The following is a 26,230-nucleotide window of genomic DNA, read 5'->3' as shown; positions in this document are numbered from 1 at the left end:
GAATCTTATTTGCCCTATACTCATATTGCACTTTTCCCTTCCCCCAAGATTCTCCATCATTGTTTACCTGAATTTCCCTCCCCTTCCACTTCTGTCTACCCAAATTTTAAACTTAAAATACCTCCTTAAACCAGGCATGGCAGAGGACATGTAAAATCTAGCCGTTAGGAGTCAAAGGCAGGAAGATCACCTCAAACACAAAGCCTGAAACATTCCACAGGACACTTGCACTTGGTTTCCTGTGCATGGAAGTAGATTCCCATGTGGAACTTCAGAAGGAGCCTAAGGGTTGTGTTTACCATTCCAACCCAGATTCACATCTTCTCTAAAGCCAGTGAGCACTAGGGCAGCAAATGAAATCTGAAGGGATGATTATCAAAAGCTTTCTATGCTCTTTCCCAATTTCATACAAGTGGTTCTGGATTGTGTTCAGAACGTCTTTGTTGTTAGTATGTGTCCGTGATGCATAATAATTACATTCATCTGGAGGAATTGGTAATAAGCACATTGCCCCTGGATCATTGTCACCCTCCTTCTCTCACCATGCTGCTCATCCATGGAAGCCCTGAGGCCTCCAGAGAAACTGTTCTGAGTAAAGGAAATCAATAGATTCTGGCTGCCTGTTCTCTCGTGGCTCCACTAACACAGCACACACACACACACACACACACACACACACACACACACACACCCTATGTCCCACACACTCACAATCCTAACCCTTATGCACCACTTGTTCCCCAAGCCTCAAAAAGAAGCAGTTTCCTTTGCTGCAAAAAAAAATGTTAAACATGACTTCCTTTATCTTAGCTTTCCTACTGCTCACCTAATAATTGTTTGCTTGGAAGTTAAGAATCTGTCTGTTTATTAGAAATAGAGAAAGGATTATTAATTAAGAATCTAGAAGGATATATGAGGAAAAGAGACCATGGAAAGCTGAGTATGGTGGTGGCACACCTATATTTCTGGTACTTGGGAGACTGAGGCAGTAAAGGTTTTCTCAAGTTCCAGAGCAACCTGGATTACTTAGTAAGGTCAAGGTCAGCCTAGAATACCTAGTGAGATCCTGTCTCAAAATAAATGATGTGGGGTTGGGGGGAAAGCATAGGGAGGGAATCAGGAGTAGAAAGGCAACCAACAAATAGAAGTTTGGTCTTCTGTTAAAGGTATTCAGAGAGCACCAAGGAAGAAGCCATGCAAAGGAATCAAACCCTCAACTTCTCTAGCCTCTAGATGAATGCGGTTTCTCAGAGCCTGATGGGGGGTAGAGAGAGAACAATGGGACCCCGAGTGGTACAAGAGTGGGAAAGGGGCCAGATTCCAACAAGACCCCAAGCAAGCTAATCACTGACATCTTCCAAGCCAGTGTTATCCCTGGATTACATGTTAAATATGGACTCAAGTTTTACTTAGGAGAAGCTAAACTGTGCTGGGAGAATCACAGAGAAGAAGAGCACTGGAAACATCCTGCGCCTGTTGTTTAAAGCACTGACTGCAAATTGTGCATAAGCAAAATCCCTGCCAGAACACAAATTATTTTTTCTTTGAGAGAAATCTATTGGACACTTTTTTTCTCACTGCATCTCTCAATCTTACTAGTTATTAACATATCTCCTCTCAGTAAGACAGTAAGAAACCTGATGTAAGTCCTTATGAAAACAATTTCAGCTCTTTTCTTACAATTTTGATGATGTCAGAGCACCCCAACAAAGAGATACCGAAGGCCAGCATGGGGATGAGGCATGGACCCTGTGCAGCTGTAAATGGAGGTCCATTCAGGTTCGTCCATCTCACTCAGCCCGTTCATGCTGACGCCCCTCTCTCAGCCTTGCTGCTTCTCTGCCAGACACCTTCTGAAGGTTCTAGGCTCTTGAAGGAAAAAGTCAGGGTGACAAGAAAGGAAATACAGTACAAAGAGGTATCCAAAGTCTCACAAAAATTACCTTCCGGGGCTACAAGAGAATTGTGTAGAGTGACAGAAGGAAAACCAGCATGGTGGAGAAGGGACAGGAGCCACAGTGAATGGGAGAGAACGTCTTGAGTCTTGTGCTCATTGCCCTGTTCATTCCTGACTGACCCAGTGATCTTGGGCAAGTCACTGTACACCTGCACACCTCTGTTTCTTCATTTTAAGACATTAAATTTCAGGAGGCAACTGTGAAGAGTAAGTGAGTTGATCCATATAAAATGCTCAGAAAATATAACGTTATTTTATTATTGTTTAACTGTTTGGCTGTCTTTTAATTACATTTCCTGCAGTAAACAAAATAGCGTACTTAATGTTTAGCTATAAGCTATAAACTTTGGCTACATAGACTGAAGATACTGTCTATCACAATTCCAGCCTAGGTTCAAGGATCTTTGTTGCTACATCTCAATCTTCCTGCCCCTCATTTCCAGTGCCTCACCACAGGAGCAACATCACCTGACTTGGGATCCCTCTTAGAATCAGTTTACTGTAGCATCTCCCTTTTTGACTTCATTCCAGTTTTCGTCCCACAAAAGGAAGTTTATATTTCTGCTGCAGCATGATACCTACTTCCAGCTGATGCCCCACGGGTCCATTATACTTGAAGTTTAAAAATATTTTCTTCCTGAACAGATGAAACGCCAAAGAGAGGAGAGTAACAGCTGAATGGACTACATGGATCCAGGAGAAAGAGACATGAAAATAGGTGGCAGAGGAGCAATGAACATGGAAGATCCATATGGTTCCAGAGACCAGAAATTTCCACCTCTAGGTGGTGGTGGTGGCATAGGTTATGAAGCTAATCCCAGAGTTCCAACAGCAACCCTGGTGGTTCCATGATGGGAAATGACATGCACATTGAGCGCTTTGGGCAGAGAGGTGCGGGGCCTGTGTCCTAGAGAAATGGACCCTGGAACTCCAGCAGGATATGATGGAAGGGGAGAAGAGTATAAAGGTCCAAACAAAAAACCCCAATTTTAGATGTGATATCTAGGCTTTCATTCCAATTTGTTTTTGTCTTTTGCTTAGATACCACTTTTAAATTCTTGCATTTTAGTAAGAAAGCTATCTTTTTATGGAAGTTAGCAGTTTACTGACTTAATTATTTGTAAATGGTCTGATTAGCCAGGTAAGAGTACCTTTGCAGTGTTCAAAACACGATAACAAAATTTTCCTTTTTCTTTCCTTTAAAAAAAAAAAACCAACTGTATAATATCCTTAAGTTAATGGCAGTGTACCTTGTGTCACTGAATTCCCGTGTACTAATTTTTTACTGTGCTTCAAATAAATAGAAGAAATATCTATAAAAAGGAATATGTTCTTCCTGACTTAAAAGTTAATTCACCTATGACTGCATTTCTGAACCATGAGGTCTGTGATGCCCACCTTTCATTACCATTCTCTACTCTGATCATCCCCAGAGACCTACTACTAAGATTAACTTTAACTCACTTACCAGCATTAAACCATTAAAATGTTTTGGTTTACTTACAATTACAAAAGGAAGATAATATAATTGGAACTCTGTGAGATACCCTGGAGAAATAGTGAATACAAAAATAATAGTAAAGCTGTGGCATGGAAAGTGGTATAGATAGCTATGAGCAGGAGGGTCCCAACGCCTTCTTATAGAGTCCTATTATGGTTTAGATATAGAAAAATCATTAGTACACCCAAAATTTGCAACCATGTTAACTAGTGAAACTTTCAGAGATTGGAAAAGTAAAACGTGTTCAGGCCCCGGTCTGAATGTTAACTTTCTGGAATCATATAGAAAGATTTTTTTCCTTCCCTCGGTATCCAGAAGCCATGTGACTGAAATAAGCACCCTTTTTCTCCTATGTCAGAATTCAGGGTTCAAGAATTTTTTCTCATGGTGTCTGAGTTCCAGGTATTGTTTAGTTCGGACCGGCATACATTAGTTTACCAAGGTCTAGGATGTACCACAAATAAGCAGGTTAAACCTAACCAAGCACAAGAGTTATTGGAGTAAGAAGGCTAGAAATTCTTCCATATACAAACAGGTGTAGGTTAATAAATGCCGTATAGAAAGGTCAGAAGTCAGAGACAAATGAAAGAAAAAAGAGCAGGAAGAAATAGGAGGGGGCTAAGTCATTTACAGTTAGAGGTGGCATGACAAACAGCATGATCTATTCTCTCAATATTCTTGCAGCATCGATTGAATTTATGGCTCATCTGTAACCAGAATTCATGATGTTCTCTGAAGTCCATCTGTCTTTCTGGATGGACAACCTGCTGAGGACCTGAGAGCTTAACTTTAAATTATTAAACACATATCCCAAAGATCAAACTCAATTTGTCACACTAAGTCTATCAGCAAGCATGCCATAAAAATCCTAAGATTGAAAATCTGGTCACTGACATTGATGAAGGTTACAGTTATGTGTAGATGATGGACTATTGACCATAACCATCATGCATTCAATAAAAATAGCATTATTATTATTATCATTTGGTGGAAATTAGTTTTTCACTATTTAGTTCAAGCTGGACATGGACTCACTATGTAATCCAGGCTGGTCTTGAACTTGCAGCTGTCCTCCTCCCTCAGCCTTCCAAGTGTTTGGGACTACAAGTATGTACCATCGAATCCAATTTAAAAGTGGCATTATTTAGGATGGGTACATCTGAAGGCAAATGGTTCACTGAATCATTCAGTGTAATCAGACACTGGGTGAATACAATTATTTGTCTTTGTATCAGCCTTTCCAGTGGTTTCTTGTTTCCAGAATCTATAGAAAATGTAATGCACCATTCCACAAGTCTGAATGTTATAGTGATAAAGTATTATCCACCTAATATATTAATTGGTGTTCAATAGAGTATGCAATTGAAATTCATTATCTCTTATTAGGAATCCAATTCATCAGATAACTTCAGAATCCCAGCAAAACTTTGGTGCATGGTTCTCTTAATATTATACCTGTAGAATGATTGTTTAACCATCTTACTCTGACAGGAATTGAATGCAACTTTATAATCTTCATTCTTCTCATCTTCTAGGTGCTTCTCCTTTAATATTCTGTGTGCTACTTAGTAACAGATGACTACATAAACACCGATCTCTTTGGGGAGGGTCTCAAATACTAATTGAGCATTTTTATTGTTTTTGTATAAAGCGAGGTTAGAAATAAAATAAATGTCATATTAGTGCCTTTGATCAGGAAAGGCTACCTGTTAGTTCAGTAAGTACATTAGGCTCCCCTTACATGTCCAATATTATGATGGATAGAAGATTAGTAAGTAACAGTAAAGTGGTTACAATTACTGTACACTTTAAGCTTGCTCTCATTTAATGAGGATAAATAGCCACCTAGTAATATTATGTTAAAAATCACCCTACCATCCTCAGAATGAGAGAGAATCACTCTTTTCACCTGCTATGGAATAGAGACGTAAGGTCACTTTGTTTATCCATGCATTTGAATTTATAAATTGTATTTTCTGTACACAACAGAATCTACCTTTCAACATTTAGATGGTAGTGTAGTTTGTTTTTCAGTAGACAAACTAAATCAATTCTCTAAGAAGCTATTAAAATTATCATAGAATAATCTTCCTCTCTAAGTGTAAAATTCCATAATCATATGTATAACCATAGAATAATATAATGTGAGGGAGGTCCACACAATTTGAAGAACAAATTGTGATAAACCTTTTTGTCCTTGAATTTGGACACCCTGCCACTTCCAGCAAGATTTTATTACCTCTAAAGTGGGTTTTTGATCTCTAATAATGTGATTTACTTTTAGAAAGAACACACTTGACTTATATGCACAGCTCTCTTAACCAAGAATATCAGACAGCACACTTACCAGGCTGTAGAAAGAATGTTTAATGGAAGACCCTTATTGTGCATGAAGCGTAATATCAGAAGCATAGATTTACCCCTGTTCATTGTATTTTTTATTTGTAATTTTTATTTTAAAGAGAATAAGACCAAACAAAATAAAACAGAATAAAGCCAATCACAGCAAAACAGGGTGATACAGAACTTCCAAACAAGATGATAGGAAATTAGCAATGGTTATCATAATGCCTCTTGTTGTCTTCAAAACAGCTGTAGATACTTTCAGACATACTAAAAATCAAACAAAACAGAATAGAATACAACCAATAAAAACAAAACAATGAAAGCAAGAAAGGACTTCAAAACAAGACAATAGTAAATATAAAATGGCTACCAAAATATATCTTGCTATCCTTGAAATAGCTAACCAAACCAGCAGATATAACAAAATCAAACCAAGTAAAACACAGTAAAATCCAATCCCCCCAAAGTGATACAGGACTTCAAAACAAGATAGTAGGCAATTAACAATGCTTACCACCTTCAGAAGGAGATCCCTCATAGATGCCACACTGTGTACTGTGATCCTCTGAATAAATGATCAGATCACTGGCCCTAGACCAGCAAAGTCAGTAAAGCACCAAACAGCACAAGCATCAAATTGTGTTACACCTCAATAGCTATAGTCTAGCCTGTGTTTCTCCAGGTCAGCCAGTTGCTTATGCAGGGTGGGTGGGCTGGGCACACCAGAAGGGGCTGCGGTCTGGCTGTCCCCCAGGTGGCGACAGCCTGCACATGGTGTTGGTTCACAGGGAGGGCTTGCACTTTGTGACTTTTTGTGTTCTTACTCTGCAGTCTGCAATGGTGCTGATTGATGGGAAAAGGCTAGGATCTGGCTGTTTGCCTCCCTGGTGGTAGCAGCTCATGTCTGGGGCTGGTTCACTGGAAGAGCTTGGTTTGACTTTTTTATCTTCCATTTTTAGTATCTCAATGTTGTTATACACATATTTCTATGACATTCTCTTTCATTGTGACTAAAATGTAAACTCAACATCTTTGAAGTAGTTAATTCTAAAGCCTATGTTTGAAACTAATCAGCAGTGTTGAGGAAAGAAGAGAGAAGAGATTGATAATGAAAAATAGTAGCTCCTTGATCCAGAAAGGCAATAGTAGTCAAATGTATTCACCATCTGTGTTTTCAGCATCAGTGACTTTCTAGAGTGTGAGGACTCAGGGTCCACACTGGTCATTTTCGTAAAAAATAATTGGAAAGTCAATCATACAACAGGCAGAAATTATCCTTTCTGTTATACTCTGTTAGAAGAATTTGGCAGCATTAGGCAGAAGAGAATTTGGCAGCCTTTTGATCCTGGAACAAGTGATGAGTTATGATTCATGGAGAGAGCTGAAATGAGGCAGCTGGACCAAGGGAACCAAGCACTAAACTGTCTTCCTGCTCTTTCTAAAGTAAACTGGAACTTCTGAGGCAGTAATAAAGGAAGTCAGTTCATGTCATAAAACCACAACAATAGCTGACATACGAATTTTTCTGTGAGTTGAAAAACCTTCTGTGTTGAGACATAAGATTTTTCTTTAGATGAAGGGTATAACTGCTAGGGAATAGTCTAGTTATGAGTGCAGTGTATTTTTCCCTAGTTAGTAATTAAGCCCATAATGAACTTTCTTCTTTCTTAATGAGGCAGGTAGATTAAGCACCACTGTTCCTTTGTCTACTTATAATTTCACCCACTATGTGGAGCAGAAGCACTGCTGAAGGTGTTCCAAAATTCATTCCCGCTGCCATTATATCTGGGAGCCTCTTGGCAAAATACAAGGGAGCTTTGGTGTTTAAGAAACTCCAGCCTCACTTTATTATCCCATAAATTTAAGAAGCAAGTTGCATTAACAGGAAGAAGCAGTTAAGCAAAACAAGTTTAGCCATAACTGCTCACCAAAAGCTACCCCTTTTCCCTAAGTCTCATACTTCTATTGTCTCCTATTTTTATTTTTGATTCACTATGTCTTTTCCAAGGAAGTGGAAGAGAATGTATTCAACAGAACAAATGACTGGAAGCTTCCAGCTCAGAGGGACTGAGAGTTACTGGGGAGTTTACAGAGAGGACCGGCTGATGGTATGCTAAAGAATTCAGAATAAAAGTCACAAAATTATAATGGACTCATTCATTTTGCCCTCACATGAAGCGCTAATGCATTAATTCCAGTTGAAAGATGGGATTTGGAACAAAGGAGGAAACATTAAAAAACAAAACTCTAGAGCTGGAGCAAGATGGTGGTAAGATCCTCCAGCAATTCTCTCCTTGTAGACATACCATTTTGAATGGCTATTTACACAGCAAACTGCCTCTTCCAGAACTAAGAAAGCATGTGAGAGGACAAAGTTCCTGGTTTTAGTAGAATTAAAGGGAAATATATTGAAAAAGAAAGAAGGGAAAAATCTGCCAGTATCACCATTCCTCTAAATTCAAGCAGCTTGGAGGAAGATACGTCCTGCTTGGGGAAGGAGAACAAAATTTAAAGCCTTAGACTTAAAACCTATTATCAGTCATGAAAAAAGCAAGTGTCAAAATAAGCCTCAGAAACTCTGTTTCAAGACTGAGCTTCTGGAACTGCATTATCCAGGAAGCTGACATCGTTCATCTTTCCTCCAAACTCATGCAGCAGATAGCAGAGCAGAGTTCCACAAACTGGGGAGCAGAGCCCAGGACTAATGCAGCACTTTGTTTTGGAGCTCATTGCTGGGCCACTATAGTGAGACCCAAGTCAGACAGAAGCCAAAGACTCATATCCAGGCCAGAATACATGGGCAAATGTCCTACAATGTGGGATGACTCTCTTCTCCCCAGCCAGACTGACTGCAGTGCAAGTATGGAGGTTCAAGAGTACATTTTCTCTCTTTTTCTTTTTTCTTGTTTTCTTTTGTTACTTTTCATGGTCATGTTCAATTGCTATCATTTCAAAATAGCTTTTTTTTTATAATCAAGACTAAACTTTGTCAAAGTATAGTCATATATTTGACAGTAGTAAAATAAAATTTTTCTGATAGAAATGTAGAGACTGCCAAATGAAAGTAAAATCACCTAGTAGGTCACTACCTCGATACAGCAATGATTACTATTTTCATATTTCATATACTAGATATTCTATCAATGAGAATGTATTTTTGTAAGTTCTTTTTCATTTAACAATAGATAGTAAGTGGTAAAAATAAATGTGTTTTGTAAGACTCGTGGAAAACAAAAAGCAAAAAATTGCAAAGACAAACCAAAATATTAAGTAAGAAAGCAAAGTACGCTATTAGCATAAGTCAGTTAGGCACAAAGGGAGATGAGGAAGAAAGAAATTACATTAAAACTAGAAAATAAGGACTTAATTGCATTAAATGTAAATTAGAATGTTAATTCTTTTCAGTAACATAGTGACCAGATATAATTTATGACCCCAAAATTTTATTTACAGATATATTTTTAAAGGAAATGATTAATTGTGCAAAAACTAGAGACATAAGCGTGCATGGACACACACATGTGTGCACATACACACTCCTTATTAAATGTCATATCTTTGTGACTTCCTTATTCTCTCAGGATGAGTGCTTGAACTTTTGTGATATTTTCACATTTGTGAAATACCCTATGGTTGCATTTATATGGCTGGCTTGATGCTCTGGATCAATTTAAAACAACTACCTTTCATGGTCTGGCTTTAGGGAAGAGCCATAATTCACACATTTCCAGATGTGCTGAGTAAAAGTGGCTGAGGACAAACTATACTGTCTCTAAGAGCTTGCCTTCCACTGGTTACCAATAGCATTCACTGAATCTTTTATCATACCTAATAAAGACACAAAAGATGGTTTCCAGAAGTACTTCAGAAAGCATCAGGCATGATAAGAATATTCAAAGTGAGGGACATATTTTGTGGGGGTTAATGAAAATATATTTTTCACTGTAATGAATCTTTAAAAATTTGAAAATTTATCATAATATTTGATTACCCCTTATATTCATACATTTTTACTTCAGAATAAATTTTACTTAACTCTTTTACTTCCTACTAAGATGTTCCAGGAAACATAATTGGCCTTTTCCTTTCAATTTGAATTTACTTGACTCTGATACGCTGCCTGTCAGTGGCAAGGGATATAGCTCAGTGGCACAAGCTTCTGCCTGGCAAATGCAAGGTCCTGAGTTTGATTTCCAGTACAAACAAAACAAAAAATAAGAACACAATTTAATATATTTTTGTTGGTATTTTACTTCCCATAAAAAGTAGAAACTTTTAGGGTGGGGATTTAGCTCAGTGGTATAAGCACTTGCCTGGCAAGTGTGAGGTAGTGAGTGCAATCATTGGTACCAAAAAAAGGTAAAAACTTTTTTCTGCCAGAAGAATGTTCATATTTTTTCTGTCCACCATAGAGCTTCAAAATGTAGATTTACTTGGTTAGCCACTTAAAGTACATTTATTTTACCTGGTGACTTGCATTATGCCAGAGATTGAAATGCAAAGGTAAATATAAATACCCAGTGTCTTAAAAAACAGTATGCTTTAGCAGTAAACAAAGAGGAAGTATGCCAATAAATGAGCCTATTATAAACATCTTATGATAAAATAGTACATACAGCAACTAAGAAGGGAGGATAGGATTCATTTTAGATATATTTTGAGCTTATAAAACACTCATCAATTAATTGATATTTAACTGTGAAAAACCACACCATATACCAACAACATCTTATAACTTATAGCTTCTTCGTTGAACTATCTAAGTTTTCAGGTAAAATACATCTCATCTAGGAGTAGTGGTGACAATGGGCATCTATTTTCAGAATTGAATGTACAGAGAAATTTCTTAATTAATTTCTTATTTTAATATTTCATAATTTAATTCATAAACTGAATTTTATTCATAAACTTAATTTACTCCATAAACTGAATTTTAGCATCAAAGACTACCCAGGCTGAAAAGTCTTGAAAAACCACTTTTTTTCTTATCTAAAGAGAAGATTATCATGTCATAAACAAGACATTTTCAAAAGGTAAAGAAATATCTTAAATGGTTATATTAGAGAACAATTGTGATCCCATACCAATGCCTTGATCACAACTTGTACTAGAAACTTGCACTCTGCTCTTTTCTTCTGTGAGATCAATTATATTTTTGTACTCCCTAACATCATGTTACACATGATAAATACAGTTTTATCACTCAACTAAAAATAAAGTTTTAAAAGACCATTAAAGAAGAAAAAGAAAGGAAAATAATTTAGATACAAATCCAGAGACAGCTATAAATCTCCTTAATATAATTTTGAAAACAAACTCTGGAAGAGATAATGGGAAATTATTGGTATCACACATATGTTTCCTCTTTGTTTTCTTTTCATTCATCTTTCTTCTACCTAACTTCAGTTGCCTTAGATTAACTGCTGCCTTTCTCACTCTGGAAGAACTTTATGACACTGTCTTGGATCTGTTTTGTCTTCACCCCATAAACAATAGGGTTAAGGGTTGGTGGAAGAAGAAGGTAAAGATTAGCCACAATGATATGAAGAGAAGCAGGAATAGTGTGACCCCCAAAATGGTGGGTAAAAAGTAAACAATGCTGGGACCTAGGTGATGATAATGGCAAAGATATGAGCAGTGCAGGTGCTGAATGCCTTCTGCTGAGCATCTGATGATGAGAAGCTGATCACTGCACAGAGGATTATATAAGACAAAGATATACAACAAATTCCAAACACTCCAATCAAGAGTGCAACCATCAGGCCATAGATGACACTGACCTTGATGCTGGCACAGGACAACTTCCCCACAGACATGTGGTCACAATATGTATCTGTGATGATATTGCTTTGGCAGAAGAACGAGCGCTTGACCTAGAATGGAAAAGGAATCATCAGCAAAACACAGCTCAGGAAGGTGGCAAGCCCACCTTTGGCAATGATAAGGTTAATGAGTATGGTAGCATAATGTAGTGGGTAGCAAATGGCTACATAGCGTTCCAGGGCCATGAGCATGAGCATGCCAGACTCCACACCTGTGAATCCATAGACAAAGAACATCTGGGCTAAGCAGGCATTAAATTTAATTTTCTTGAAATTGAGCCAGAAGATGCAAAGCACATAGGGTAGAGTGGTTGTGCCATAATAGAGCAACAAGAGACAACATGGCCAGAAAACAATGCATTGGGGATGTAAAGATGCCTCACAATAAATGAGGTACACAAGACCAAGGTTGCCTACAAAGGAGATGATATACATTGTGCTGAGCGGAAGTGAGATCCACACGTGACTGCTTCCAGGCCAGGAATTGCATTAAGGATGAAATACTGAGGAGGTGCATATGAGTTGTTGGAAATCAGCATAACTAACTCAGTAAAGTAGTGATATGCTTCCAAAAGTCTTTAACCTGAGGAAAAAGAAATAATAAAAATTTGATTCAGATTGTTGCAAATATGAACAAATTTGTACTAAAGTTATATTTATAAATATTATCAATTATTTTGGGTAATATTAATTTTAAAACACATAATTTATTGAACAATATCCTAGGTGACTTTTTTTTTTTTTTTGTCTTTTTCATTTTTATCGGTACCAGGGATCGAACTCACGACTGCCTGCTTGCAAGGCAGGCGCTTATGCCACTGAGCTAAATCCCCAGCCCCCTCTAGGTGACATTTTAAAAGTTCTGTAAAAGGCCTAAATTTAATTTTAAACCAGAACTAGTAAGCTCTAATTCTTTTCTCACAAATAGAAGTAGAAATGCGGGTCACAGAGTTTCAATAATGTTGGCTGAGACAAAGACATATTTATAAGTGAAAATGCTGTTAATACATGACTTCAGCACTCATGTAGTCTCATTTTTATGTATCCTGGCTTGTAAAATTGATTACATATCCTATGAGAGAAACTTAAGATTGCATGTGAAGAATAGCCTGAAATTTGTTTATTGAATTAATTTTGTGTCATCATGTGTAATGAGAAGATTGTGGATATTCCTGTTGAATTTCAACTGTTTTTATAGCAAAGTGTGATTTAGGGAGATTTACTTTACTCTTTGATCCAAGTACTAACCACGCTGGAGCCTGTACTTAGCTTCTGATTTTCAAATGAGATTGGGAGCATTGAAGGTCGTAGGGAGGTAGACAGGCTTACTTATTCTCAAAGCCTCAGTGTTTCTTCTATAATTCAAGACTGGTATTTAAAGACTTCTACAATAATCAGAAGTTTATTTTACTTCTAATTTAGTATTCTAGTGGACCGGATATAGTAATATTGAAATAGAAGTGCAGATCTTGTGTGGACATCAAATATAAGAATGATGACTATGAAAGTTAATCTAATTTGATTGTCTCAAAAAAGAATAAGAAACCTTCCTTTGTCAAATGCTCTGTATCTCAAGCTCATTGAGATAATCCATTTCTTTTCCATGTCTTTGTTTTGATGCAATTTTTAAAAACCATATAAGAAAGATTTTCACTCTAATTGTCTCAAATATAACCTATAGAGAATTAATATTTAGATAATTAAATTTATAAATAAACATATTTGATATGTCCTTTCATGCTGGATATTTCCACTGTAAATTCTCATGAAGACTAAATTTGGCCTGTCCAACACTAAAGTCATTCACTTGAAATCCACTCATCCCCAAAACGGACTTTGCATCTGTTTTGCCGCTAGATAATGGTGTCTTCATCCACCACAGTATAAAAACTAGTATGTTTATGATCTTCTTTGGTATTTCTTCTCTCTCGTCCTTATTATTTTCTTTTAAACTCAGGAAGAAAAATTATTAACACATTAATAATTAGTGATGAATTTAAATCAGTAATAAAAGAACTCCCATCAAAGAAAAACACAAGACCTGATGGATTTATTACAGAGTTCTACAGTTTCCTTATTTTTGCTTATTTCGAGACACTAAAAAGGAGACCATATAATTAGGTGTCATGAAAATAAAAGAGTGTATCACATCAACATTGCAACACCACACCGTTTCATGCCCATCACAATTTCTCCTTGATGACAATAGGTCCATTACCTGGTCTGGATGTCCAAATCTCTAGGATGTGATAGAAAGCAGGAGTGATGCAATCACTGCTTTTGCTTATGCTTCTTCCTCATCCCACACTGGGCAACCATTTGACACAAAGTGTATGGAGCACCCATGGATGTAAAAAGAAAACATTCTTTTAGACTATCACTTGGTCTCACTCTGCAGAAAAATAGGCAGAGTCATCTTGTGTCCAAAAAGTTTGGAAAGCCAAGGAGACTTGCTTTTCACATTGTTTTCTCTTCTTTCCTGTGCTACTCTGGGGATGGACTACATCTGGGGTTTTTTTTTCCTTATTTGAGAAATTTAGGTACCAGAACAAATAATGAAATCCTATCAGGCATCTGAACATACCTTTTCCCAATTCCTGGAGATAATAGCAAGAACAAGCTATGTCCAGGAAACAAACTTGAATATTCCTTGCTACTGTTTCTTCTTTGTTGTGGTTTTTGTATAGAAATGCTTTTCTTGTGGTATCAAATATATCTTTTTAGTGGCACAAGATACTATTCTTGAACCTGAAAATCTGAAGTGTGTGGTCCTCTGTTTCAAATCCAGCAAATTTTACTTGCAAATGTCTCAAAATCCCCTTAATCACCCACCATATATGTGCCAGACATTGTATTTTTGGTATTTATCAATAGGCTTTTCTGTGTCTTCAATCCGGTGCCTTTATGGTAATCTGGCAAGTAAATAGCAAATTTGCATAATAGCTCAAACATTTATCTATCTGCTTATGGAAAAATTATCAAAAATTATATTAGATTATCTCTATGTTTAGCATTATATATTATTTTGTAATTATCTATAATTACATCTGTAATTATAGATATTTGTAATTATCTATAATCACAACATAATGTATATTATCTATTTAATTATTATTTAAATTTACTTCTGTTTTCCATCACATTTTTGCATCTACCAATTCAATATTATCATAGTTCTTTTACTTAAGATCATATACTTTGTAATTTACTGAAAGACACAGAATTTTGTGCTTTTTGCTCAGAATACTGGTGAAGCTAACATACTCCAATCACTCTTACACCAAAGGAGATTCACTATATGAAATTACCCTTCCTTTCTGTAACCTTCATAATTTTTCCATGTTTCATGATGATGATAAATTGGAGACCTGTGCTGGGACAGTTTACTTTGTGTTGCTCATTTTTATACTACCCATCAGCTGTTTTAGTGTGTAGATTAAATCCATCATCTATTTCACCTTGTGCCTAAGGATGGTACCTAGATTTAAAAAGAACACTGAATAAATTGGAGTTGTACTGATTGAATTGAATGAAAGGAAGGGGATGTGGGTAAGGTGGGCTAGTGATTTACAAGAACTATATGGACCCATTTAATTTTTCTTCATTAAATGGTTTTGGAGTTTTTATGTAATCTTCTGTCTCTGGCATTGAAGAACGTATTTTTAAAAGGTGAATGAATATATAACCAAGTGTTCTCTAAGCTCTAGAAGAGGTTAAGAATATCTTACCAATTCCTTTAGCCACCAAAACACACATCTAATACAAATATGCTCTTTCTTGAATGTGGAATGAACCCACTCTTCCTAAATTTTCAGGCTAACAAATCATCAACAGAATCTTCTATAGACTAGCACCTTTGACTCAACCAGTGGCACAGACAGACTAAAGGAGTACAAGTCTTCCTCCCACATTAAACCTAGGATTGGAGCACCTAGAAGGCAGAAATCATCTCTTATCCACAGATTAGCAGAAGACAAGAAGGAACACAAAAGTTGATCATGCCAAGCAGTGGGCCAGCATTGTGTGTGAGGATTTCACATTATAGACTGTGGAACACAAAAGCTTTTCTAGGTGGATCCCACAGGAAGTGCACATGATCTCTTATACTCTCAGAAGTCCAAAAACTTAATAAGAAATAGCTAAAGAGACCACAGAGCTCTAAGGAAAACCATGAAATAAAGTTAGACAAATTTGGGTCACTAAAAAACCCCTTCTTTACCCCAAAAGACAATAGTCCAGAAAGTAACTCCCATGATGATATTCCACTATCATGATTAAAGTTCGTAAATTCTTCTCTAAAACAATTAAAAATAAAACAAAGATAAATATTCATACATGGTTTCATGAATGTTTGTTTATTGCTGTGAATGCAGAATGAACATGTTAATCAAGGCCATTAACTAAAATAAATAGCAAAGATTTATCTAAAATAAATAGCAAAGAACAGAAATACCTGCTCATAGGATTAAATATGTATTTCTACTTTTACCTGTGTAACTTTTTCCTTGAAAATCATAAGCATAATTCACAAGATGTATCAACACTGATTCCTTACACTTCAAAATATATCATGAGCTGGATATTGTGACATATGACAGTAATCCCAGCAATCTAGGAGGCTAAGGCAGGAAGATTGAAAGTTCAAGCTGAGCCTGGGTAACTTGGGAGACCCTGTCTCAAAATAAACATAAGAAAGGACTAGGGATGTAATTCAAGGCAGACACTGGATTCAGTACCCAGTATGGCAAAAATCAAACACTCAGTCACCAAACACTTTATCTCTCAAATTAGCCCAGTGGCTTACTTTAATGGCTTTAAACTTTTCTTTGAATATTCCTCTAACAATACATTGTGTTTATTTTCAATATATCATAACTTCATAAGGACCATAAGTGTATCATGACTAATATCACTGAGTAAATGAGTAATTCATAGGTAAATAAATGTTGAATCAAATATAAACTAATTTTAAATTAGTTACATTGTCAGATGTCCCTCCAGAATGCTCCACTAAAATCCTGTAGTCTATGCCTTTAAAAAAAATAGCAATCCATGCCAGCTCTTTTTCTGATATTCTACACCATTTATTTAGTTCCTTTAAGCCTGAGCCCTAGGTTGGTAGAATGGCTATCTATAAAATATGATCAAAATATTTTGTGAATGTTTAAATTTTTTCATGTTTAAACTTTTAACAAATATATTACAATGAAAGATGCATTGACATTAATCCCCCTCAAAATATTTCTCCTCACTTTGAACATACTTACTCCATTGTTCTTGCCACTTTCTGAAGCAGTTCTGAAAGTTTTTTGTGTGTGTCATACAAAACAGCTCAAAATTATGGTGAATGCTACTGCAGAATTCCATCCAGTGAAAATGCAGGCTCTTAACAAACATTACAAACTGCTTAATCATCCTGTTCACCAGATCTGGCACTGTGCTGGCTCTTTCCTTAAAGGCCACGAAAAGCAAATGTTTTGAAATGATTCAGAATTTGAAGGCATCCAAGACAGAACAACTGAAGACCTCAAGAAAAAAGATTTCCATGACTGCTTCAGAAACAGGCTGGAATGATACTCAAAATGTGTTCAAAATGATTGTAAGTATGTTGAGGAATGTTAATGGCAATGTATCTTTCATTGTAAAAATTTTTAATGAAAATATTCATTATACTTTTTGATTGTACTTCATTTAGGTAATCTAATAAAGTGGGCCATTAATGTGTACAGTTACAGCCAACTTTGCTATAATCACAATTGAAGGACCTAAGTGTATTTATTGGTTGTCTTGGTATAGTGAACTTACTATTTAATTTTGCAGTGAAATATTTTTCTGAGCTTGAAAATCTTCAGTTTGAGTTTTGACAGTTTCTTGCAAATCTTATTTGAGTTTTCACAATTTCTTTGAGATAATTGGTCTCCAGTTTTCTGAACAAATGGACTCTCAGCTATATTTTAATTTCAGTGAATCATTTCAATTAATTAAAATCACTTTGTTTATTATTTACCAAAGAAAACTCTCAATATAAAACTAAAAAATGTTGTGTTAAAAGGCTAAAATAAAAGAAAATCTACCTTCATTCTGTCAATATATGAATGGAGAGAGAAAATGGATAAGAACATTATCACATCTTTATATTATTTATGTCCTTTCAGCCTTCCAAAAGAAAGATTGCTCACAGATAATAACTTTGCTGTTAATAGGAGAAATAAGTGCTGATGTTCAAATGGAGACTAGGGTGACTATAGGTAATGATTATGAACTGCAAATTTCTAAAATTTAGAAGAGAAAATTACGCTTTCACCATAAAGAAGTGGTTTTTGAGGAAACAGGCTTACCCTAATTTGAGCAATATATGATATATGAATTGAAACATCACAAGGTAAACTATAACTCTTTACAATTTTTATATATGAACAAAATGCATTTAAACAGAAGAAACCCTATTATTTATGACAACAAGGATGAAACTCGAACATGTTATGCCAAATCACACCAAAGAAAGACAATTACTGCATGGTATCACTTACATGTGTAATCCAAAAAGACAAATCATAGAAACTAGAAGGGAGTCAGGAGAGTGACGGAAAAGAGAGGTTTTCAAAGGATTGAAGAGTTCAATAATCAGATAGATTCTCAAAACCCAACGAACTGCATAATGACTTAATAATAATGTGGTTGATATGCAAATGAATATTCTTCTAGTGGTATGGGCAAATTTGAGTCTTCTGTAATTACTTTTTATAAATACTTTGATATTTGATTTGTGCTTTATGTTCTATATTTCTTAAAATATGTATTTTGAAATTTTTATTTTATAGAAAAACAGTAAAACAAAATTTCATAACAAAATAATAAAATAATAACAATAGTTATTATATTTCATGTTGTTATCTTCAAAGTAGTTACTCAGAGTGCAACATATGGCCATGAAAAATTTCCCAGCTGATATGAGTGCAAACCTTTGTTTTCAATGAAACACACACTAATAGTATAACTAACTTGATTTTTTTTCCTTTTCTCTTCTTTCCTTTGCTTTTTTCCTTAAACTAGTTCCATTTTCCTTTTGAACATTTCTTTTTACCATTTCACAATATCTATTGCACATTTTAAACTTTATTTATTATTTCAGTTTCTCACACCACTGACAAAATATGATGATTACACACATGAGTATGATGTATTTCACTTATGAGTGTGGTCTCAAGCTCCATCCATTTACCATAAAAGACTCAAGTTTACTTTATTTATGCTGAGAAGTATAAAAATACCATTGTTTTATTCATTCTTCAGTTGATGGGCATTTGAGTTTTTGGGAGGTTTAGTTATAAAAAATTGTGATGCCATAAACATGGGTGCACATGTATTGCTGTGGAATGGTTTTATTATTATTATTATTATTATTATTATTATTATTATTATTTTGGGGAAATACCTAGAAGGGAAATAGCTAGGTCAAATGGGAATTCTAATACCAACTTTTTGAGAAATCTCCATAATGATTTTCCAGTGGTTCCACCAGTCTGCATTCCCACCAACAACGGGGAAGTGTGTTTTTTCTCATCGCATCTCCAGCATTTGTTGCTGGTTGATTTCTTGGTGATAGCTTTTCTTTCTAGAGTAATATGAAAGCTCAGCATTGTTTTAATTTGAGTTTCTTGAGTAATCAATGATGTTGAACATTCATCTATATATTTATTTGTCATTTGTATTTCTTCATCTGAGAAGTATGTGTTTATCTCTGAAGCACATTTTAGATTGGGTCTTTGAATTTGGAAGTTATGATTTGTAAAATTCTGTATATATGATAAAGATACAAGTTCTAGATACAAGTCTTTTGTCTGAGGGACAATCTTCTAAAATATTTTCCCACTCTGTGAGTTGCCTTTTCACTCTGTTCATATTTTTTTGATATTCTAGCATTTTTAATACATTAAAATGCTGGTTCTTTATCCTTTGAAGTGTTTCTCTTACAGTCAGGTTTTTATTCATGAAGTCTCTGCCTACACCTTTGTCTTCAAGATAGCTATCTACTTTCTCTTCCAGGAGATTTAGTGTTTCTATTTTCATATTTAGAGCTTTAATTCATTTTGGCACTAGCATAGTGCATAGTGATAGACATGGGTCTAATTTTAGTCTTCAGCATGTAGAGAGCCAGATTTTCCACCACCATTCATTAAAGATGCCAAGAAGCAAGTCCTCCCTGAAAATCTGTGCCATGTTCAGGTCTCTGAGGGGAGAACCAGATGCCAGCCTTTTCCTGTGAATCAGTGCTATTTGTGTACTGCAGGGGAAGAGAACAAGAAGTCATCAAGAAGCAAGACCTCCCCATGAATTGGCACCATGGGTGGGCCACTGAAGGGAGAGCCAGATGCCAGCCCCTTCTAGGGCATGAGCTAGGAAACAAGAAGAGCCAACCAACCTTCACTCTGTAAATGAGTAGCTGTCCCAGAGGAACACAGGCTGAGGTGACAGCTGCTGAGATAGAATACAATGTAATGATTGTAGTGTTTAGTGTTTCACTGACTTTGCTGGTCTAAAGCTGGTGGTCTGATCATCTGTTCAGAGGATGGCAATACGCAGTGTAGCATCTATGGAGAATCTCCTTTTGAGGGTGGTAGCCATTGCTGATTCCTTACTGTCTTGTTTTGAAGTCCTGTATTATTTTCATTGTTTTGCTTGGTTAGGTTTTGTTCTGTTTTGTTTTCTTTGGTTTTATCTGATGGCATGGTCAGTTATTTCAAAGGTAGCAAGATATAGTAGCTATTTTGGATTTAATATTACTTGTTTTGGTGGGTTTTTTTGTTCTGTTCTGTTTTGTTTGATTTTTACTATGTCTAAAGATAGCTGCATATATTTTGAAGACAGGATGAGGCATTATGGTAACCATTGTTGATTTCCCATTACTTTGCTTTGAAGTCCTGTGTCACTTAAAATAGTTTGTTTTGATTGGCTTTGTTCTGTTTTGTTTTTGCTTTATTCTCTTTAAAATAAAAATAAATAATAGAAAAAAGAGTCCATCTCTCCTCCAATGAAAATCTGTTCCCCTTTTGTCAAAGACATGGTGGCTGAGTGTGTTTGTAGTTGTGTCTGCATATTCTAATCTGTTCCACTGATCATTACATATGGTATTTTTTGCTAGTATCATGCTGTTTTTAATACAGTAGCTTTGTAGTATAATTTCATTTCTGGTATTCTGATGGCTTCTGCCTTTCATTTGTTGCCCAGAATTGCTTTTGCTATTCTAGGTCTCCTATGCTTCCAAAAGAATTTTTATAAAGTTTTCTCTTACTCTGTGTAGTATGCTAATGGTATTTTGATTAGAGTTGCATTAACTCTGTATGACAATTTTCAGACTATGGGCATTTTCACTATGTTGGTTCTTCCTATCCATGAGTAATGGTTATCTTTCTATTTTCTGATATCCTCTTCAATCTTCTTATTCAGAGTACTCTAAATTTCCATATAGAGATCTTTTACTTCTTTTGTAAAATTGATGGCTAAGTATTTCATATCTTGGAGGCTATGCTGCAGAGTGTGGTTGCTCAAATTTCTCTCTCAGTTAATTTGTTTGAGTGTAGGAATGCTTTTCATCTTTGATTGTTAACTTTATCCAGCTACACAATTGAATTTGGTTATTAAATCTAGAAGATTTTTGGTGGAGTTTTGGTGGTTTTCTGTGTAGTGTAACATCATAGTAGTATGTCATCTGCAAATAATGATAATTAAGTTCTTACTTTTCTATTCTTATTGCTTTTACTTCTCTGCTTTGTCTATTTTCTCTGGCTGATATTTCCAGAACTATACTGAATAGGAGTGTTCATAGCGAACATCTTTGTCTTATTTCTGATTTTAGAGTGGTGCGTTTCAGTTTTTGTCCATTTAGCATGATGTTGGCTGTCGGTTTGTCTGATGACTTTTATCATACTGAGATTAAGACCATCTATTCTGATTTTTGTTGGTTTATTATCATGAATTGGGTTTTTCAAAAGCTTCTGCATCTATTAAGATGATAATTTGATTTTTGTCTTTGGTTTTATAAATGCAGAATATTATATTTATTGATTATTTCAAATCATCCTTAAATTCCTGAGATGAATCCCACTTGGTCATGGTATATGACCTTCTTGATGATTTCCTGAAGTCTGTGTGTATTACTTTGAGGATTTTTGAATCTAGGTTCAATAGGGATATTGGCCTGTACTTCTCTTTTTTTGATTGGGTCTTTCTCTGGTTGTAGCATCTAGGTAATCCTTCCCCCCAGGAAAGAATTAGAGAGTATTGATTCCATTTTTATTTCATTAAAGAGTTTGAGATATATTGGCATTAAACCTTTTCTAAATTTCTTGTAGAATTCATCAGGGCCTGGAAATTTCTCTGTTGGTAAGTGTTAAATTACATTTTAAATCTCATTAACTGATATCAAATTACTCAGAATTTTTATATTTTGGTTCAACCATGGTAATTCTTGTATATCTACTAATTTTTCTATTTCTTCTGTTTTCCATCCTATTGGAGTAAATATTTTTGAAGTATTGAGGTCTGAATTGCCAAAGGATCTGTAGTGAGTTCACCCTTTTCATTCCTCTTTGCATGAGGAATGAAATTTGAGTCTTCTGTTTATTATTTTTTTAACACAGTTGGCTAAGGGTTTGTCAATTTTATTTATTCTTTGAAAGAACCAGCTCTTTGATTCATTAATTCTTTATACTTTTTCTTAGCCTCAATTTTATTAATTTCTGCTGTGATTTTTATGATTTCCTTACTTTTATGGGCTTTGGACTTGAATTGCTCTTCCTTTTCTAGAAGTTTGAGGCATAGCACTGGGTTATTGTGCTCATTCATTTTTCCTGATGTGAAAATTCATCATTATAAATTTTCATCCTAGAAATGCTTTCACTATGTCCTCCAGGTTCCAGTATGTTGTATCTAATTTTTTGTTTAATTGTAGATACTGTTTAATTTCTTCTACTTCTTCTGTGACCCATTGGTTGCACAGGAGGATGTTATTCCATTTCCAGTGTTTATTGAGATTTTGTGATTTCTTTTTGGCATTAATTTCCACTTGCATAGCACTATGTTCAGATAATATGCATGGAGTAATTTTGATTCTTTTCCATTTACTTAAGTATGTCCTATGGTTTAATATATGGTGTTTTTTAGAAAATGTCTCATGTGTATCTGAGAATAATGTTTACTCTGATATTGTTCAGTGGAACACTCTGAAAACATCAACTAAGCCCACTTATTTGCAAGTTTGGTTTAGTTCTGATATATCTTGGTTGATGTTTTTTCTGGTTGATCTATCCATTTGTGACAGTTACATATTAAGATCTCCCATGACAACTGTATTATTGCTTATTTGATTTTTCATATCTACTAATATTTGTGACATTTGGGTGTTCCTATATTTGGTACATACATATTTATGATTGTTATCTCTTCCTCTTGAATTTTTCTCCTACAATATATGCAATGATGTTCTTTATTTCTTTTCATAATTTTTAGTTTTAAGTTTACATTGCCTCCAAACAGAATAGCTACCCCTACATTTTTCTGGTTCCTGTCACATGATATATTATTTGCCGTCCTTCAACTGTCAATATATGCATTTCTTTTTGAATTAAGTGCATTTATTATATGTATCATATTGTTGATCTTATTTCTTGATCAATTCTGTCTGTCTCTTTTGATTGGTGAATTGTGGCCATTTATATCGATGCTTATAACATGTATTAGCTTATCTCTATCGTGCTATTTTCCCTCTTCTGGTACCCTGACTTTCTCCTCTGTTTAATTGTTTGCCCTGCCTTGTGGTTTCTTTGTGTTGTTGTTCTTGGAACTGTAGTCATTTTCATCTTTGTCTAGAATATCTTTCAGTGCCCTTTGTGGGGTTGGTTTGGTGGTCAATAATTTCTTTAATAGTTGTTTATCATGAAAGTATATTATTTCTCCATTAATTTTGAAAGGTATTTTTGCAAGGTACTTCAATCTGGGTTGGAAGTTGTTCTTTCAGAATTTGAAATACTTCACTCCAAGCTCTTCTTTACTTCAGGATTTATTTGAGAATTCTGTCATGAATCTGATGGGTGCCTGCCATGAATCTGATGGGCTTTCCTTTATAAGTGATCTGCTTCTTTTCTCTACCAGCTTTTAGTATTCTGTTCTTGTGCTGAATTTCTAGGATCTTGAGTATTATATGCTTGGATGTAGACTTATTTTTGGGCATCGTTATTTGGAGCTCTGTATGCATTATTTATCTGTGTGTGAGATTCTTTTCCCATGTTTTGGAATTTTTCTGCTTTTACTTCTGCAAATATTCTTTTTATATCATTTGTTTTGATTCCTGATTTTTCCATTGATACCTATAAGATTTACGTTGTTTTTATTTGCATCATCTTGTAGCTGTCATATTGTTTTTTCTTTTCCCTTTTTATATTTAAGATATCATTCCTTTCATGATGCATAACATGGTTCTGTCTTTAAGATCTGAAAGTCTGTCTTCGGTTTCATTCAAACAATTTTGCCAGTAGTCAGTGGAATTTTTAATTTCCTGGATATCTGTTTGAATCTATTTCTTGCATTCTATTTCTCCCCTATGTGTCATTCATAGCTGTCATTATTTTACTATGTTGTTCTATTTTTTTAACAGATGTCTACTACATATTTGTTGAACAATTCCTTCATTATGGTTGTCATTTCTTTTTTTTCACTTGAGAGATTACTTCTTATCTGATTTCCTCTATTATATCAAGTATTTATTTCACTACCTCAACTGATATATTTCAGAAATGTCAGATGTATACTTTCCTCTATCTCATTGTCTCCTGGATTTGTTCTAGGTAGGCTGGAGGCCTTAGGTTGTATTTTGCTTGTGCATCTTATCATTTCTTATTTTAATTTTTTTTCCTGTGTTGATACTTTAAAATTTTTATAATAGGTACTTTTAACACTAATATCAAGACCTCTTAGTTAAATATCTATCCTTCAGAGTTGTCTTCTGAGTATAGAAGGTTCTTAGCTTGTGTCTGTTCCAAGAACCTGCCTTCTCAGTTAATTAAGAATCAGATATTGATATATGTTTGATGCCAGGGTGTGGTGAGGTTATTACCCCAGAAATTCCAAGTATTGTTACATAAGGGAGAACAACTGATTACAGTAGATATGACACCCTAGCTAAAGTAGTGTAATTTCCAAAAACAGTATCATCAATAACAGTTTAGAAACTGACAAAGTGGAGTAGCTGTTAATTTTGTACATTAAATCATAGGAGTATATAAGAGAACACATCACAAATTGGGAAAGTGCATGCAAAGCATTTCTTCTTGCTAGAGTGGTTTTGCTCCATGGGAAATTTTATAAAGAATACAGGATAAAACAGAGATTACTGAAAAGAAACATAGTGTAAGCAAGGCTGTAGGACAAAGGGTGATAATGCAAGCTTTGGGAAAATATAGAAGAGAGCAGAAGAGAAAGAATGAAGGAGTAATCCAGGGATCATCAAAATATTTAACTACTCATATTGTCTTTTCCTGGGATAAAATAATAACTTAGATATTCCCAAACAAGTTATTATTTACCTCATATTATATAGGGCTGACTTTTCAATAGGTCAAAGTTATTGATAATTACTGCATCTTTTTTTATCTGTACAGCTATTTTTTAATTTTTGTAATTAAAAAATTTTAAAAAGGAGATTAAGATAAAATAAGACATAACAGCATAGTAACACGGGTCAAAACAGAACAATTTAAGCAATATAGTGTTTCACCACAAGATAACGCGACATAACAGTAGCTACTATAGTGTCTCTTTCCTTGAAATATTTGAGTATAACTTCATGTGTTATAGCATCAAACACAACATGACAGTGTAAAACCATTCAAGACAATGGAAGTATTACAGGATATTTAGGACCAACTAACAGAAAATGAACAATGGTTTCTATATATCTCCTTGTCTATAAAAGATATTATTTATACTATCACATATAATAAAACCCAGTAAGATATAACATGATAAACTGATGGAGACAGAACAAAAGCTTGGTGGGACTTCAAAACAAGATGATACTAAATCTGGACTAGCTATTATATTGTCTTGTTTTCTTCAAAATAACTATTCATACCATCACAGACGATAAAATCAAACAACTCAGAATAAAACCATTCTAATTAATGAATGAAAACATAAGGATTCAAAAAATATAGTGGGGAATCATGTTTACCATGTATTTTATGTATTCTTAGCATTTCTTACGCTAGGGGAACTATACCTGTGAGTTTGACTTATTTCACTTATTAGTATTGTCTCAGGCTGCACTCATTTATTTATAAATACCTCAATGTGATCATTCTTTATAGATGAGTAGTATTCCGTTGTATAAAAATACCACAACTTTTTTTATCCATTCCTCAGTTGATGGACACTTAGGTTGCTTCCAAGATGTGCTATTACAAATTGTGCTGCTATAGACATGGTTGCACAAATATCATTGTGGTATGATGTTTTCAGTTTTTTTAGGAATATGGCTACAAGTGGAATAGCTGGGAAAAAATGGAATTTCTAATCCCAGCTTTTTGAGAAATCTCCAGATGGATCTCC

At 35.0% G+C, this 26,230-nt stretch overlaps 1 pseudogene; it reads right to left on the bottom strand.

Moving 5' to 3' along the window:
- Positions 1-11,220: 11,220 nt before the first annotated feature.
- Positions 11,221-12,165, bottom strand: LOC100734137 (olfactory receptor 52N5-like; annotated as a pseudogene).
- Between the last annotated feature and the right edge of the window lie 14,065 nt (positions 12,166-26,230).

Source organism: Cavia porcellus, unplaced genomic scaffold (genome assembly GCF_034190915.1).
Source record: "Cavia porcellus strain 051 isolate PalLab524CR breed Dunkin Hartley unplaced genomic scaffold, mCavPor4.1 scaffold_9, whole genome shotgun sequence".
NCBI lineage: Eukaryota > Metazoa > Chordata > Mammalia > Rodentia > Caviidae > Cavia > Cavia porcellus.
The sequence above is the reverse complement of the archived record's forward strand: the minus strand, read 5'-3'. Positions and strand labels throughout refer to the sequence as shown.